At 39.2% G+C, this 18,046-nt stretch overlaps 1 protein-coding gene across 2 annotated transcripts in view; it reads left to right on the top strand.

Annotated features, from left to right (window-relative positions):
* The first annotated feature begins 2,156 nt into the window (after positions 1-2,156).
* Positions 2,157-18,046, top strand: part of LOC145985897 (beclin-1-like protein) — a 56,732-nt gene continuing 40,842 nt past the window's right edge. For both annotated transcript variants that reach the window (XR_014441463.1, XM_083120033.1), the window contains exon 1: positions 2,157-2,351. The gene's annotated coding sequence lies outside the window, so the exon portion shown is untranslated. The remainder of the gene's footprint in view (positions 2,352-18,046) is intronic.

Here is an 18,046-nt window from a genome sequence, read left to right on the forward strand (position 1 = left end):
GTAGGATGGAGTTTTGTGGACCTGGTAATATGTGTGTGTGTGTGTTAATTACACGCGGCTAAAGGGTGGGCCCATTCAATGTTATTTTGCAGCGTTTTACACTTCGCGGGTGCACTGCTAAACAATGTGAAATTACAAGTACTTTACTTTGAAAGGAGAAAATTATCATCATGCATTTTTCCCCATTTATTACTGATATTAGCTATAACAAATTGTAATCACACTAAAAGCGATGGAAATAAAGCTAAGAAAAATATGCCATGTGGTAGAACAAAATCTCTCAAATAGGCCGATTGCGCGTAATTGATTCGACGTAAATATATCAATACCGGGTTTTTAGAAATATAAATTTATTTTATGTCGACAACAGGAATGGTTCATAACTGATATTTTCTTTTTACCTTATATATATTCTTAATAAAGGTTGTGTAATGGGAGGGAAAGGGGGAGAAAAATGAACCGTCGAATGTAATTAATAAATTAAATTGTCATGGATGCCAAATGATTACTGCGCTCTTCTCTCAATGTAAATGTATTTTTATTAACTTCAAATACATAGTTACGTCCCTTTCTTTTTACAATTCGATGTTCTTATGATTCAGATTTCAGCGAACATTTGATTTTACGAAGTGCAGGTGTATCTCAAACACACCCGCACCCTTGCCTCTCTCCAGTCTCCAGGCTGTTTGGTCGGAACGAAACCTCGGAACGATTCGTTCCGACTCCAAATTCTCGTTCCGATTCCATAAACTCGTACCAAGGCTCACTGACTAGTCCTTCCTTCAAACGTACAGTACGCCTATTGGGGAGCTTGGAGCGAGTTAAAAACTGCAGTAACGCCCTCCATTATATTTGGCTTCTTGGTTGGTTCCTTCTGACCTCAATAGCGGGTGAAGGAGGGAGAGGAGTTTAACCGCGATGAACCCAGCAGGAAACTTCCTAAAAACGGGAAATTTTTGGAGCCAAGGAAGGGAAAAGAGTGAAACGTCTAAAATGTGCAAGAAACGGTGGAATTAGATGTCTTGCATTAAATAATACTTATCTTTTATAAACACCTGAAATGTATTTTCTTTCAGTTCGAACTCAGTTGATCGCAGTTAATCGTGATTCAGTTAAAAAGTGTAACAACATTCAAGTAAAGCCGGAGCCTGTGGCTGAGCGGTTAGCACATCGCGCTGCGATGCCAACGGTCCCAGGTTCGAATCCCGCTCGGACTTGGTTGTTTGTGAATGTCCATTCATCAATTTCATCACTCATCCCCATCTTCGCAAATTAGCCAGGATTCACAAAACGCAAAGTAAAATAAACTAAATCAATCAATCAACAATCAACATTCAAGTAAAAATATTAATTAGCAATAACGACTCAAATAAAACAGATTTTGTCCAACATGAAGAAAATAAATTAAGTACATACTCAATGATTTATCCACCTCTACATATCACGGCTATATTTTTTTCGCAACAGACCCCCTTTAAATTTATTCACAATCATCTAATTTGGTAGCAGACTCCCGTGGCGGAGGGGTTAGCACTTCGCGCTAACACTAGGGGGTCCCGGGTTCGAATGTTTGTGAGTGTCCATTCATCACTCATCTCCATCTTCGCAAATTAGCCAAAAGTGGCACAAAAAGCGAAGTAAAATGAAGCAAATCAATCAGTGTGATTTGGTGTTAAATTTGCCTTTACATCATTTACACCCTCCTAGATTAGAAGTTCTGGATAAATCGTGAAAGTATGGATAATTTATTTTCTATTTTATTGTTGTATTTCTTGGTGGTGGAAGACCAGGAATTTTCAAGTCGAAAGGGAAATTTTTTGCTACACGGGAGGGAAATTTTTCTCCGAGCCAGGGAAGAATTTTGCAGAATTCACAATGTCCCTGCTGTTTAGCCCAGATCACTCGGAATGGGCAAAATACAACTTTCCTCCTACCCCCCCCCTCTTCCCTCTCCTCGGAGTGCCTTTTCAATGCTGAGGCAGATGGCGGGAAAGTAAGGGAACAAAAGGACAAGAGAAGCCACTTGTAGAAGTTTCTCGCATGTGTTGACAACGACGCAGGCGCAGTAGCTAAAAACAAAACCAGATTCGATTCCAGCTGACTTCCTGAATCGGAACGATTCGTTCACTTGCTGGTTTCGTTCCTTTGGAACGATTCGTTCCGGAACGACCCATCACTAGTTCTTAACATTTGTGAAATTCTGAAATAAGTGTGCGAGTTTCGAAAAAAGATATTGCTGCTGTCACATAACCGTAGTAACATTCTCGATCTATTGAGTAATGTATCATTTAATTTTTTCGAGGACTCGAATGCAGACACTGAACATTAAGCACAATAATTCTTAAGCTGACGTAAGTTGTTTCATTTTATATCTTTCAAACTGAAGATGCATACGCAGGTGTGAAGGACTCGTGACCAGTGACGACGCCTGAAAACTATATATATATTATATATATGTGTATGTGTGTGTCTGTGCGCACACGCGTATCAGTGCAAAGAGAATGGCGAAGCGTGAAATTTTTACGTAGTCGTCGCAAGAATTGCCAAACGTCAAGAGTCGATCTTTCAACCGGGGAGTGGAGGGGGATTCCTACATCGATAATGATGATGACAGTGTTCGTACATGACATGTGAAGTAGAGATGGCCAGATCCATATGATCGTAAAATAAGGAAGACGACTTTCTTAATAAATTTTACCCGAAAAAATGTAAAAATTGTGGTAAAATTATCAAAGCCGGGAAACGTCTGTAACTCTGTAATTGTTGACATTCGTGCTTACTTATTCTGCATTGCAAAAGGTTGTTTTCGCTTTTTTTTTTTTTTTAACGAAATTAGGGCATGAGTTTACAATACCGGACCACTCTCCAATTTCTATGTAATTTCGCACACTCACTAATTGAGACCTCCTAATAACGAATCTGCATCTCATAATTGGCGGTCAAGCATGGAAATTGTAAAATAATGTGTAGAAGTTGTAGATTAACCTTGTTAAATAGGATGATTCTCCATGCAAAGCAATTGACAACAATGTTTCTTTCGCAATTCTTGTCGCACAACAGTTTTTCTACCTTGTGTTCCGACGTCAGAAGAGGAATTCCTATAAGGCAAGGTTAGGCCTGTTAGGTTAGGTTCCATTAGCATAAATACAACGAAAAATTATTATTTACGCTAAGAGAACTAAACACACTAAAATTGAAAAGCTTTCTTTCGTCTGTATTTCTTGACGTCAAAACACAAGGTTGGTCAAGTGTTGTGCCATGAGACCCAATTCGTTATGCTGTATCCAGCATTGCCACACTGTTGCGTTCTCAGTTACATTGTGTTCAGCATGGAAGAATGGCGGGAGACATGCACAACAGTTTTCCTACCTTGTGTACGAGGAATGCCTACGAGGTTAGGTTAGGCCTGTTACGTTAGGTTCCATTAGCATAAATACAATGAAAACTTTTTTTTTTTTTGGCAATGGTGTATTGCACGTTGATTTTTTTCATGTTGGGAGAATGGCGTCTTCCGTGGACCTATTGTTCGTGGAGGTATTTTCTTTCATCGTGGAATCTATTCGACCGGGAATTCATGTATTTTTGAAGAAAAATATCTCTCCGACGCACAATGACCGTTGTTTCCTCTACGTGTGCTGTATGTTCCATGTGTTTCATGACGTAACCCCCCTGTCAGTATTTCCAACCACGCTGTTGTTTTGCAAGAAGTGGAGAAATTATTTTTTTTCAAAACTGTATCACATTGTTTTACGATCAAAATTTTAACTATTCTTGCGTAACCTAACCGAATCTAACCTAACCTTGCCGGAAATGGTTCGTGGGGCTATCTGTCAATGGTTTTTGGGGCTATCCGTGAATGGTTTTGGGAGTTATGCGTCAATGTTTTGTGAGGCTATTCAGGTATTTTTCGTTTACGAAGGTTGGAAAAACTGCATACCCACATGATGCATGACGTGACTCAAGCTGTACCCGCCATATTGTGTGTTACGGAAGCGAAGAAACCAAGAAAAATAATTACTGTTAATGTGAAAAATTGAAATTATTTTCGTAAAAAAAACAAAATGCCACCTTAAAGAATCTTTTGCAATGCAGAGTAGGTAAGTACGAATGTTAAAAATGAGTAAATAAACGAGTTAGAGGTGTTCGGTGGAGAGCGCACTGGTACCGTAAAAACTGTTTGTATATGCACACTAAAATAGCGAAAGAACACGACAAAAATAACTATAAGTACCAATCCTAATCTAATTACATAAAATTATAAGAGGCTAGACTGCACAATCGCCCTTTGCGTTTTACCTTTTGAAAGTAAAAAAAATATATTGTTTGCTAATAGTACATATTTAACACTTCAAATTGATACTGTGCATTTCTCAATTTGAAGTTTACTAGAACATTACTTACCATATCTGGTATCCTTTTACCTAATCCATGTTGTAAACACACAGTATTACCAGGTCGAACTTTGGTTTTCAACGTGGATATACCTATATACGAATTTCCACTAGGATTGAACTTCTTTTAAATCATGTTTTCATTCCTATTTTTTCATGTTTTTATTCAAATTGAGTTATGACTTGAAATGATCGGACCCCTTTTCAATTTTCTTCATATTTGACATACTCACTAATTGAGGCCTCCTAATCGCGAATCTGAAGTTAATATTTGTCGGTCACGTCTAGAAATTGTGAACCATTGACGCTAGCCCCACGAACCATTGGTAGTATCAGGAATATATATATTTGGTTGTGAAAAAAAAAAATTTCGTGAAAATCGACAGTTTCCATTCCGAAAACTAATGCCTTATTTTCACTTATTTTGCAATTTCTAGACGTTTCCGACAAATTTTAACTTCAGATTCGTGATTAGGAGGCATCAATTAGTGAGTATGCCAATTATGAAGAAAATCTGAGAGGGGTCCGGTCATCTCAAGTCGTTCCCAAAGGGACTATAGAAAAAGGCGGGGGTCACGGTAGGTCAATTACCCCAGGGACGGAGCTCGGAATCGGGGGGCAATTAATACTACTTTTTTTTTCCCAACTTCCAATTGTTTCCTCACCTTAATTTTGCATTTCTGGAATCCTTGGTTCGTACCCTTTCCAACGATGTATCATACATATTTCTATTAAGAAGGGTCAATTCGACATCCTTACCATTATAGCTGCTGTTGTAGAAAGTCGTTTTGGGTGCTATATTCACTTGGGCGAAGCCTTCGGGCTGTTCTTCTTCATGGTAAAGTAACATGCTAAGGTAACAGACGTAGTTTACGTCACAAGATCACATTTCCAAGAGCTATAATCAACTGAAAATGTTCATAAACAACAAAATCTTCATAAATCATGCAACATATTTCACATTCTCCAGAGGGTTAAGGGTACCAAAAGGTTCTGTCTGAGTAAGTATGTGTCACCTCGAGAACAAGAATCTTGATCAGTCATCATTTGTAAGCATACTAAACACAATTCTTGTAAAGGAAGAATATTTTTTCTGAAATCAATATTTGAACCGCAGGATCCAAAAAAATTAAAAAGAGAAATAATACTATGAAGGAAATACAATGGATCCAGAACTGCTTTTTTTTTATTTTTTAGTTCTTTCTAGCACTAACCATGGGGATATTCATGCTTTTGCTTACTTATATTTTTTTTCTATGCACCTAGGGTTACCAGATCGCTATGAGGGAAATGTAGGACATTTTGTTCCAAAATATAGGCCATTGAGTCAAAATGTAGGACACAAAACATTTGCAATCAATAATACATATTTCTATAGAACACGTTAGAGAGTAATTTAAAATTGACACTTTTCATTAAAAAAAGTTTCTTAATGAATTCTTTAATTCAAAATTTCCAAACTTGTAATTATACTAAACAATGCACCTGTTTTAACGATACTTCTCAGAGGAGCCAATTTTTCCCAAAATTTCAGGTTGTCAAGATATATTTATGAGAGACTGGACAGTCAAACTATTTGATATTATATGGACCAGTACCAAACTTCCTACAGACTTTATGAAAAAAAAATCTCTCGTGAGTCTGTTGTGCTGATGGTTAATGAAAGTAATCTCTCAACCTTTGCATTATGACCTGTAATGGCAAACAAATATTCAGCAATTACCGTAGAAATGGTTCCAGAAGTTTCATCTTGGGTAGTTTTTAGTTGAATAACAGGGTGTCTACCAAAATAACAAATCCAAAATTCTTGAGTTTTTCAGGATATTTCTTTACATTTATTTTTTGTTTTTGTTTACCTAAGTAGGAGTCGAATAAATAAAGGTTAAGTTGGAAATTAGCAATTAAGAAAATAATATTTAATAAGAAAATCCTACCAAAAGGCTGGTTAAAATGAAAACTGCAGCAGAGATTTAGACCTATTTTATCTATTAATGCATTCTGGACTGCATTTTGCAGACTGCCGAGGCTCTGCTGTTTGGACTCTCAGCCAGTATGATCTTATGTGGGGCTCATGTTGTCGTCCCTATATTTATTTTATTTATTTATTGCGTCTTGTTTATCATGGCGAAGTTAAGGCTTTGTAGCCTTTTCTACCACTTAACCATGTTTACAACAACATTTAAACCATTACATAGAAAGGTAAATTTTAAAATATAAAAAGTGAAATATAAAATTACAAAGAAAAAATTACAGAAAAAAATGACAAGAAAAAAAATACATACGGGAATAAAATCCTAACCTATACACACGAACATACAACAAAACACACACATACACAATCAGATATTCATGACAGTAGTCAGGGATTTGAAATATTAAGGTGAATAAGGATTTTCAGTGTTGTTCTGCCCTTAACTGTATGCAATTTATCACTAAAATATAATGTGCTAACTATTTGTGCCCAATAAAAAATGTTTTAATTGCGTCTTAAAGACATATACTGAAGATGAGTTTCGGATTTCGAGGGGCAGTGAGTTCCAAAGACGAGAAGTAGAAACAGTGAAAGATTTTGAATAAAAATTTGAGTTATGAAGGGGGATGTGTAGTTGAGTTCTCCCTCGCGATCTGGTGTCAAGGCTGTGTGATTCGGAAAGCATTGAGAATCTGCTCGAGAGATAAGCTGGTTCCTTTGAACTGATTGCCCTATAGAGAAGGGTGAGGTTGTGTACCTTTCGCCGATCAATTAATTTGAGCCAATTTATCTTTGTAAAGAAAACGGATAAATGGTCCCTATATTTCAGATCGAAAATAAAGCGGACGCAGGTGTTTTGTACTCGTTGAAGACGTTGAGCGAGATCATCTGGTAATTCAGAATAGACAGAATCGCAGTAATCGAAGTGTGGAAAAACAAGTGCTTGCACCAGTTTGATTTTAATGCCAATGGGTAGAAAATGTTTAAGCCGAACAAGAGCGTGTAATGCAGCGAAGGCTCTTTTACTAGTTAAATTTACGTGATCTGACCATGAGAGATGCTGATTAAACATTACGCCCAGATTTTTGGCTGTTTTACTTAATTTAATAGCTTTCCCTAAGACCATTATGGGCGGGAGGGAAGAAATTTCAAATGCTGAAAGCATTTTTTGTGAACCTATAATAATAGTTTGGGTTTTCGAAGGATTAATTAGTAGCCTATGATTAGCTGACCAAGTACTGATTTTGTTCAGATCATAATTTATATCGCAAATTGAAGTTTCAATATTCTTTGGAGGAAATGACAAATACAGCTGAACATCATCTGCATAGATGTGATATTTACAGTGTTCGAGTGCGTCAGGAATATGGTTAATGTACAGAGAGAAGAGGAGTGGACCGAGGACGGTTCCCTGGGGGACACCGGCGCTGATTGATCGCCACGACGATTTCTCACCAGAGTTGAAGACGCATTGTTGGCGTTCATTAATATACGAACGGAACCAAGCTACGGTTGGGTCAGAGAAGTTGTACAGGAAGGATAGCTTGGATAGCAAGATGTCGTGGTCAATAGTCTGAAAAGCTTTACTAAAGTCTAGAAGTACAAGAATAGTTACTTCTTTAATGTCCATGGCGTGTCTTATGTCGTCCGTCACGTTGATGAGCGCTGTGCAGGTGCTATGGTTGCGCCGGAATCCCGATTGGAGGGGATTCATTAGATTGTTTCGTGATAAGAAATTACGCGTTTGGTTACTGACAACGTGTTCGAGAGCTTTGGACAGAGCCGGAAGAATACTTATCGGCCGGTGGTCGCCGAGGCTGAGAACTTTGTTTGTTTTTGGCAGAGGGCGAACCTTAGCCAGTTTCCAAATCGACGGGAATATGCCGAAGGACAGGGAGAAATTAAAAATGCCTGTTATAGGAACGAGAACGTACGGGAGAATTTTTTTAATCATTAGAACAGAGATTTCGTCTATTCCCACAGCAGTGGATTTTATTTTATTGAGAGCTGACTGAACGTGTCCTGGCCGAATGGGCGAGAAGAAAAATTTTGGTGCAGTGCTGTGAACGGTGGTCGAAATCGTTCGTATTGTTTCTTCCCTTACATTATTGTCCAGTGTTTGAACTTCGCTGAAATATTCGTTCAACATTTCTATGGAGAAGTTTAATTGATCGTTCCTTTTTTGTTTACCAACACCTAAAGTTTTCAGTTTTTTCCAAATAACATCTGACTTTTTCTCATAATTCAGAAGATCGTTCGCGAATCGACGCTTTGCTTTCCTGACCTCTTGGTTACAACGATTTCGTAATATTCTGAATCTTTCGAAACTGCCACTTGCCGACTGGCCGCGCTTTACGTCCCTCAGATTTTTGCCGTAGGATCGATCCCTGGCTGCCATGAGCTGCCGCAGGTCGTCCGTCAACCACGGACAAGGGGGGCGAGAGACGCGTTTCTTTTTCACCGGGGCGTGCTTGTCGTACAACTGGAGAATGAAAGTGTTAAGAAGATTCACCTGTTGGTCGAGAGTGGGCAACGTGCTGATTACGTGCCATGGGAGAATGGCGGCGTCGGCAGATAATTGCGCATCGTTTATGTTTTTAATGTCTCTGTAACATACAAGTTTGGCTTTGTACTTGGGAACGCGCAGCTCATAAGATAAAAATATCATGTCATGGTAAGAGATTCCGGGTACTGGGGTTTGTCTGTGACTTACTACGCGTGATGGCCTGGAAACAAGAATTAAGTCGATCCACGATTCAGAGGTTGGAGCGTGGTGAGTTGGGTCGAGAGGACAGATGGAAAGGTTCAGAGCAGACACCGTGTCCCGGAACGACGTGACTTCTTTCTTTGTGCAGCAGAGATCGATATTAAAGTCCCCCAAAATTATCGAATGTTCATAGTTGGGCAAGAAATTCCCGATTTCATTTTCGAAGTTGACGAGGGAAGTGCAAGGAGGTCAGTACACTACGGACAAAAGAACCTTTTGTTGTCTTACGGTGACTTCGAGAATGAGGAATTCGGAAGAATAGTTATATTCTCCGTGAGATTCTCATTACTTTTGCGTTAATGTCTTCCCTTAGATATATTGCTACTCCCCCGCCCCTTTTTCCGATCCTGTCTCTCCTAAAGAGTTTAAATCCCGCCACATGCACCAGATCGCTCGAGAGGGACTCTTGCAGCCACGTTTCGGAGACTAAAAGAGCATCGATATGTTCGAGCGTGGAAAATATATTTTGGATCTCGAGGAAATGTTTGAGGGCGCTCTGGGCATTTATGTGCGCTACATTGAGGTTGCCGGTGGCGAAAGTTGACCTGGGTTTGGGAAAAAAGTTTACAATCGTCTGCCGTGAAGGGGGTGGGGAGGGGTCGGTCACACTTCCTGGGGAGAGGGACAAGTCTCAGAGTTCCGCAAATGGGCTGGATGGGGGCGTTGCCAAATTTACAGTGACCAAATTAGCGGTTCCAGCCATCGCAGAGAGTTGAATTTCAATTTATTGGATGATCCGGAAAGGCATGCTATGTAAGGAATTATAAGTCTACTTACCAAGGCGGCAGAAGAGATGATGTTTGCAGAACACTGAAAACCCTTTGCAACACACTTAAGCACACACACACGCAGATAAACATATACACTAACACGGAAACACAAAAAAGAATAACAAATATATGTAGAAAAGAAACTTGCACAATGTATGTACAACACAGTTTTAAAATGGACGCTGAGCTTTTTTATGTCCATGTCTCAGGGTGTCCTTTCCCCTCCACGTTCACTCGATTTTTTGCAAGTCCTCCATCGTCGTGACCGAGATCTTATGCCCGTTGCTACGAAGTATAATGATCCTTCCATCCTGGGTCCAGACGTTCCTGGGGCCGTGTTGGTCTTTAGCCCTCTGCAGCACCTGATGTCGAGCGGCCGTCAGGGATTCTGTCAGAAGGAATCTTGATCCCTTCAGAGCTTTCTTTCTCTTCCATATAGAATCTCTCGTACGGTAACTGCAGAGGCGGAAGATGATGGGCCTCTTCCCGGACTTCACTGCATCCGCCACTGTTCTCCTCTGGGGACCGATGCGGTGGGAACGTTCAATGTAATCGATGCTGATGTCCTGCATATTCAGGTTCTTCCGGATCACTTGAAGAACGAGCTCGTCCGTGTTCTCGCCGGTCGTTTCCGGAATGCCGTGCAGCAGGAGACAGTTTCTCTTGGAGTACATCTCCAGATCGTCGATCTTCCGGGCGTTCTCGTTCGAAGATCTCTTGAGAGCCTCGATGTCCAACTTTACGGATTTCAGCGTTTCTGCGGCCTCCTTTTTGAAATCCAGGAAGGCCGCGCTCAGATCTTGCAACGCCGGCTGGACTCCGGTGTCGGCGCTACCAAGGGGTGTCTGCTGTCCGGCGATGTCCCGCAGGTGGTTCTCAAACTCCCGAAGTCGCTCCTCCACGCTTTCCACACGGTTAGACACCACATTCAACGAGGGCTTCGGCTTTGTCATGGTAAAAATGCCGTAAAAAGTATATTCATATGATGTTTACGTCACCACTAAGAGGCTTGTCGTGAACACTGACAATGCTGGTACTTGATTATATGGAAAATGGACTTTGATCGTTAAATGTACCAGCCTAGTGGAAGGAAAGATATGGGAGCTCTCGCTATCCTTGCATCGTGCTGTCCGCCATCTTGTTGATTGACTCTTCATCCATCTTATCTTATGGCCATTCATCCTCATCTTCGCGACTAGCCAAAGGAGCAGAAAAGTTAAGTAAAATAAACTAAATCCACTAATCAGTCATTGGGATAGCAAACATTCTTGACCACAAGTATAATTTCTTGACTTTTTATTGACTTCTTGGCCTACTTTCTTTAATTTTTCTTGATTTTCACGATTTTCTTGACTAGTAGACACCCTAAATAACTTTGTTCTGTAAACCCCTCCTTTACAATCAAGATAATGAGTAAGAATGGAAAACACCTTGTTTCATCAATATACCTGTAAACCCCAAGGCAAGAAATTTCCCTCAGGCATTGAACGCTCGCATCATCAGAATGTGGTCCCAAAACTTTTGTTCATTAATTGCTTCCATTTTTCCGTTTGTCCTCTAGCAGGACAATATTTTATTTTCTTTTTCAGCAATGACTCAATCAAAATAAATGTCACTATTGAGTTCGGGAACGCAGTCCATAGACTTGTAACTTGCATGATTTATCTTTGTTAAACTGAAACATGTATTTTCCTAGTTAATATATTGTGACGCTCAAAATGTAGGACATTTATGACATTTTTTAAATTTCTCCCGGACGCCGGACACACGGCTAAAATGTAGGACATGTCCGGGAGAATCCAGACGTCTGGTAACCCTATATGCACCATTTCTTTCATGTATTCTGGGTAAGTTGATGCTCTTCAGTATGTGTTTTTTTTCTTAAAAACAAGAGCGTTGCATGTTTTACAGTGCTGGACATTCTGAGAAGTTTCATCTTGATGACATCACAGATACCCTGTGGTGTTTGTAAACAAGGGGGCTGAAAAAGTTCTCTTATGACCAGACCTTCAAGAGTAGGGAAAACTAGCGGTCGAAGGACCTTGGATTCGCAGACTCGCTGCAATGATCTGGCCTGCCTGAAACCATTTCATTCAACATGAAACATAGCGGGGTGATTGGGCATGAGGAGTAGAACTGGGCTCTCCTTTCGATGTGCTAAACTTAGCGATCTCTTGCGTATTTCTAGCTGTTTCATGGTGTCATGTGACTAATTTCGTGCAAATATGCGAATATTCGTACTTATTTTTTTACTTCTCTAAATTATTTAAGATACAATATTTTTATTTTGCTTTGTCATCGCTGCATCATGTATGGTGTTTTGTGTTTGTCCTTCATGCAGAGTGAACGTTAACTGCCTAAATTTTATTCTTGATTACGAGTTAATCTCCATATGATTCATTTTAATAATGGCATTAACTATTTTTTTGTTCGTGGGAACTGCCATAAGTTGTGTTGTTTCCAGTGGCCTACTGCAGTGTTGAGAGAAAATGGTCTAAAATAGTTTCCCCATTTATAATTTCAAGATTCATCGTCTTTCTTGAGATGAAAATAGTGATACAAATATTGAAGTTCGGTATAACATAACAATATAAATAAAAAATATCAAATGTTTGGAAGAGTTCAATTTTCTTGCAAAATAAATGTGACATTTAAAAAAATAACTGTATGGTTAGGGGCAGATTTATTTGCACTGAAAGGCAAAAATTTTTTAAATTTGTCCTAAAAATTGTGTATTATGTTCTAAACATGCTTTATGATCGCACCAGGGGGGCAAGTCATTGCTCACATAATTGCATCTTTTGTCCAAGATTTCCAGCGCACTTGGCCAATACAATTGCTCAACATGTAAAAAAATTGCATTTCTGTGATTTTTATTTTTACAGACTTTTTGCAAAGCAAGAAAGTGATGACTAGTTGCTGGGGGTTATTTTAGTCCCCCCCAAATAACAGGGTCATCATGCTCTAGTTATTAACAACTAAAAACAATAACAATGCACTCCTTTGCATGCAAAATTTAAGAAATTAAATTAATAATATCCCACAGGTATCCATAACAACTGGTCTTACGTCTCCGAACAATTGTATTTTAACTACACCAATACACGGGGTTTACAAAGCCCTGAAATTCTGGACAAAACCCAAACTAGCAATTTCCTACTGTAATATTCTTTTGCTAGAGTTAGTTTCTAAATCTGGTTTGGCTAATTCTGATGGCAACTGTTCCAAATCATAAGCATGTAGATCGTTTGACAAAAGAATACCATTTACCTAAGCTTCTATGCTGAAATCAAGGCAGGGGTTTCACATACCTTATCCGATGTTAGAATTAATTAATAAGGTCGCAACTTCATAAGTCACGTGCTTTTGTTTACATTTACTTCATTCTTATTTTGGGTGGAGGATAGCACTCACCAGTGTTTTAGAATGTTGTGAATATTTACAAGTCTGGATGGGAGGTTCCAGTATATGTAGCATATGGTTGATCGGTTACTTGGCTTCATTTGCTTTTGGCTTATTGCAAAGATGAGGATGAATGGTGATATGTTGAAATTGGTGAAATGACAATCACAAACACGCATGTATAGGATGCAACAGAAGTCATAAAGAGAAATATACTGGCTGTGACTCGGTGAGTCCCCAGATGCCCGAGTCTTGTCAGTCTGCAAGATGCAGTCCAGCGTATACTACGAGGAAGACAGATTGGCATTTCAGTGTCATTGGAAAGGGTCACCGCTTACATCCTCCCCAAGATGGACATTTGCAACCAGAAGGGGAATTGCCCCTTTTGTTCTCCACACATGTAGTACAGCTCAGACATAGGTATGGCCACAGATTTACGAAGATAATGTACTAACAGCTAGTCAAGAAATAAAGCCACTTTAGTGCTGTCACTAACACATGGAACTGTGACTTATTTCTTTTACTTGTCTCTGATTGACACAAAGAACTTGAAGAGGCAAGCTTGAAATGAATCATTTCATGAAAATTATTTCGAATATGTGCATGAAATATGCACATAAAGCTCAAATATGCCCTAACATCTTAAATATGCATTTATATGCACTTTAAAACTTTCCCTGAGAATTCCCAATCAAGTAAGAAGAATGAATTCGTTGATAGGATATGGATGTTCCCCAAGGAAAGAAACATGTAAATATGCCAAAATCCACCCCCTGGTTATGGTGTTTCCTTAACCTGAAGCAGTACAGGTGAATATAGGAATAAAGCACTCAAAACAACAATCCAAAACAGTACCAACTTACCAAAGGGTGTTTCCTACTGCTTCATAAACATGAAATATTAATGACAAAAATAAATTTACAATAAATGTTAATTATTTTACATTAGAATGCATTATAAAGTAAAGTAAATCAAACACAAAGGACTGAAAAATTACAAAACCAAAATAGAAGAAACATTTGTTAGGAGTATTACAACCATAAAAACACAGTTTTTCGTTGTGACTCAAACTAAAAATAAATAAATGATGAAGGGAGCGTGTGTTCTCCTTAAACGTCACAACGGAAAACTGTTTTTATGCTTGTAATAACCGTAGACTACAAGAGAAATAATTCTAGAATGCAAGCAATACATACATACAAGAAAAACTAGTGTTTGGTTTGACATTGATAACAATTTTCGACATTTTTTTAGGTTAGGAGTGCTAACTTTGGTGGTGTTATCATTTACATTTTTCACTATTTGAGTGTGCATAGCCTACAACCTTTTTCTGCAAAGAAAGATGACAAAAGTAATTAAGAGAGAGGAGCTTTTTTTTTTTACTTGTGTGGCCAGTACTTTGGGATCAAATATGTCTTGTTATTTGCGATTTCGATGCCCTGAAACAAATTTTATGTTATGAAAATCTATCAATTAAAAATAATTGGATATAATTCTCAAGGGTCCAAAAGGTAGATCAAAAGCTAGGTATGTCACCTGGTGAAGGTACTCACATGTGTTCTGGATATAAATCTCATTGTCAAGTGTGCTCGCTCCCCGTGTATGCATGTGCTTGTTACCGAGAGATTATAAATACACACTGTACCTTTCTTGTAGAACTATGTTACTGCAAAATATTCCTTAAGGTGATCTCCGGCGAAGGTTTGAGCAACCGCTGATCGATATTTTCATTTTCTGAATCAATGTCCCCATAATTAATTAATTCATTTTACTTGTTAAATTTTGTACTTTTCACTTTTCTTGACAGGGCAACCCTGTTGCCGGCCGGCGGGCTCACTGCAGGTACTTACGGTCGCCTAATGACCTTGTAGAAAGAAGGGTTTGAAACACGGCGGGTGGTTTTGACCCAACACACAACAGGCTTAGAAGATGAAGAGATAGCAACATGTCTTTTGGGTTTTATCTGGGTAGCTTTTAAATTATGGACTGGAAATGGTGGTATGAAATTGTGTTCCGAACCAAGAAAAATATGAAGTTGGAATGTGGTGCGAGAGTATGAGTCTGAAAGCCAATTATGTTTTTAAAGCAGTTGCATTTCTGTAACGGGGCTGGTTATGGCATTCTTATTATTAACCCTATTGCCGATTCTTCCATTATGAATGTAGATAACGGACCATACTTTATATGTATAAATGAATGTTGAGTTTGTTTTTAAATTTGTTTTATGCACAGAAAGGCTAACCAGGACTGGAACTACAGTTTAATTGATTGATTGAAATGTGTTATTTTACTTCGCTTTTTGTGACAATTTTGGCTAATTTGCAAAGATGAGGATGAGTGATGATACGATGAAATTGATGAATGGACACTCAAACATCCATGCCCAGGCCAGGATTCGAACCCGGGACCCCTGGCATCGTAGCACAATGTGATAACCACTTTGCCACGGGGGCCGACGGACCTACAGTTTAAAGTGTAGTCTGAACCACAATGTGCCTGCACCGGGTATCGACCTCGGGACTCCTTGATTACAAGGCGACGACGTAACCACTATGGCATCGGGAAGGTCCGCATATAAATAATACATGATTACACACACGTATATAATATATACTAGAGATGGCAAACAATATAAAGTTAGGGGTAACCAGAATCGGGGGTACCTGGGTCTGATCCTAGAACCGAGTGTCCATTGATTGACTGATTAATTTGGTTATTATTAGTCGCTACTTGGATAATTACAACAATAATGAAGAATGGGGATTAGATGAAATTCTTGAATGGCAAGTCACAAAAAACATCTATGCCCTGGCTGGGATTCAAACCCAGGACACCCGGTGTTTAAGCACGCTATGCTAACCACTTCGCATGAAGGTTAGCCCAAGTGTCCAAATTTTGGGTTCTGGATGTATGAATTTTACATAATGGCTACATTAAGACCAGTTAACTATTAAATCATTCATTTCGAAAGCTCTTATCACTAATGCAATGAAACATTTCATACACAAATTAGAAGTATTTATGCCAATATAATATTTTAATATTTCAATTCCATTGCAAGCACTATAAAAAGATAAAATTCCCTGTGCGAAACTCTGTGCCATGAAGGCACATTTAAAGGATGGGGATAGGGCCCCACACATTCTCAAACTGGACCATCTTGGAGGTTGTGATCAGCACCATACTCCTGCAGCCTTTACCCCCCCCCTCCCCAGGTACCCATTGATTTAAGGCTGGGACAGCCCCAGAGCCGCTTTATGCCGGGACAGGGTCTGAAGAACTTCGACCTTAGAGATCACCTACCCGGGAATCAAACCTGGGTCTTTCGCGTGGCAGTCAGATCCTACAGATTTTTTTCTTTTTATTAAAGTGAAGCCCCTAAGCGGCAGCTCTTCCCACACAAACCTCATCTCCATTAATGTCAAATCTCGACTTGTTCATTGAGGACAAACAATCACAAACATCCATGTTCGAACCTGGGATTCTGGCATCAAAGCATGCTGCGTTCACCACTTCGCGACAGGGGTAGACAAACTAGACCACTTTGGCTCTCGCAAACACTATAAAACATTAGAAATCCTTTTTCTCAACCTCGATCTGTTTTCTGCAGCTATCATTGTTTACTTCTGGCATTTTCACTTCTACCAACATGGTGGAAAAATAAACTGGAAAGAGTGTGCAGCTGGGGCTAAATTCCGAGAATCACCACCGAAATATCATGTTTCACGTGCTGAGTGCTTTCCAAAGGTTTGGAAGATTTTAGCTGGTTTGTCGCAGGACGTTGCAGTCTGGGCTTCGGAGGAATTCGTCACCATTCGTAAACCTTGACGGGTGACATGGGCGTAATGTCAGACTTAACTTTGGGGGGGGGGGGACAGTCGAAAAGTTTTTAATCCCATAAAAATAGTGTCCAGGATTATTTGCTAAATAACTGATGCATTTGTGAAATCATAAATATTACTATTTATTACTTAGCTCCTCATGTTTTAGGATGTTAACAAAAGTATCCTTGGCAATCTCCTACTCCAGCGAAGGTTTGAGCATTTCCCATGTAAGCTTATGGGGTTTTGGGGGTATTTGCCCCCTCCCCTGCCAAGTTACGCCTATGACGTTGGGAACAAGATATCTTGAGAATGAAGCACCATCAACCAGGCACAGAAATTCTCATAAACACACACAAATAAATATAAATATATATAAATATTTCTAGTGTGCTGTGTTACAGTCGAGCGTTATTGTCAGGTAGACCATCCAGCGACTAAACAGGAAAAGTGGAAACGATACAGAAAATATGCCACCAGGAAGTGTTTGAATTGAAGAAAATGTAGAAAGGGGTGGGGATGTTACAGCTTCCTATCTTCACATTTGGACGTTTTTACCTTTGGAAGGCAAGGCAGTAGCCAGATATTTTCCCGAGGGGTGACTTTTTCAGAAAATGGAATAGGCTATTTGGGGCATGCTTTTAAACAAATTGTTCAGTGTTCCTCTTTGGCGAGTAATTTTTTAATTTGGAAAAAATATTTAGACACCTCATACAGTATATAACAATGCTGCAAATCAACGCTAACAACTTCCTCAGTTTTTGGCCTAGAGTTAGAATGTGTAATGAAACCATGCATATTCCATTTTTTTTAATGTTCTGAGAAGGTAACACTGTTAATCCAAGCTAGATGTTATACGAGGGTCACTATTTATATTTTGAGCCTATCAATGAAAAAACTGTAATTTGGCATTGAAAACTGCT

The sequence above is a fragment of the Lepisma saccharinum genome, chromosome 3, assembly GCF_977018435.1.
Source record: "Lepisma saccharinum chromosome 3, izLepSacc3.1, whole genome shotgun sequence".
Lineage (NCBI taxonomy): Eukaryota > Metazoa > Arthropoda > Insecta > Zygentoma > Lepismatidae > Lepisma > Lepisma saccharinum.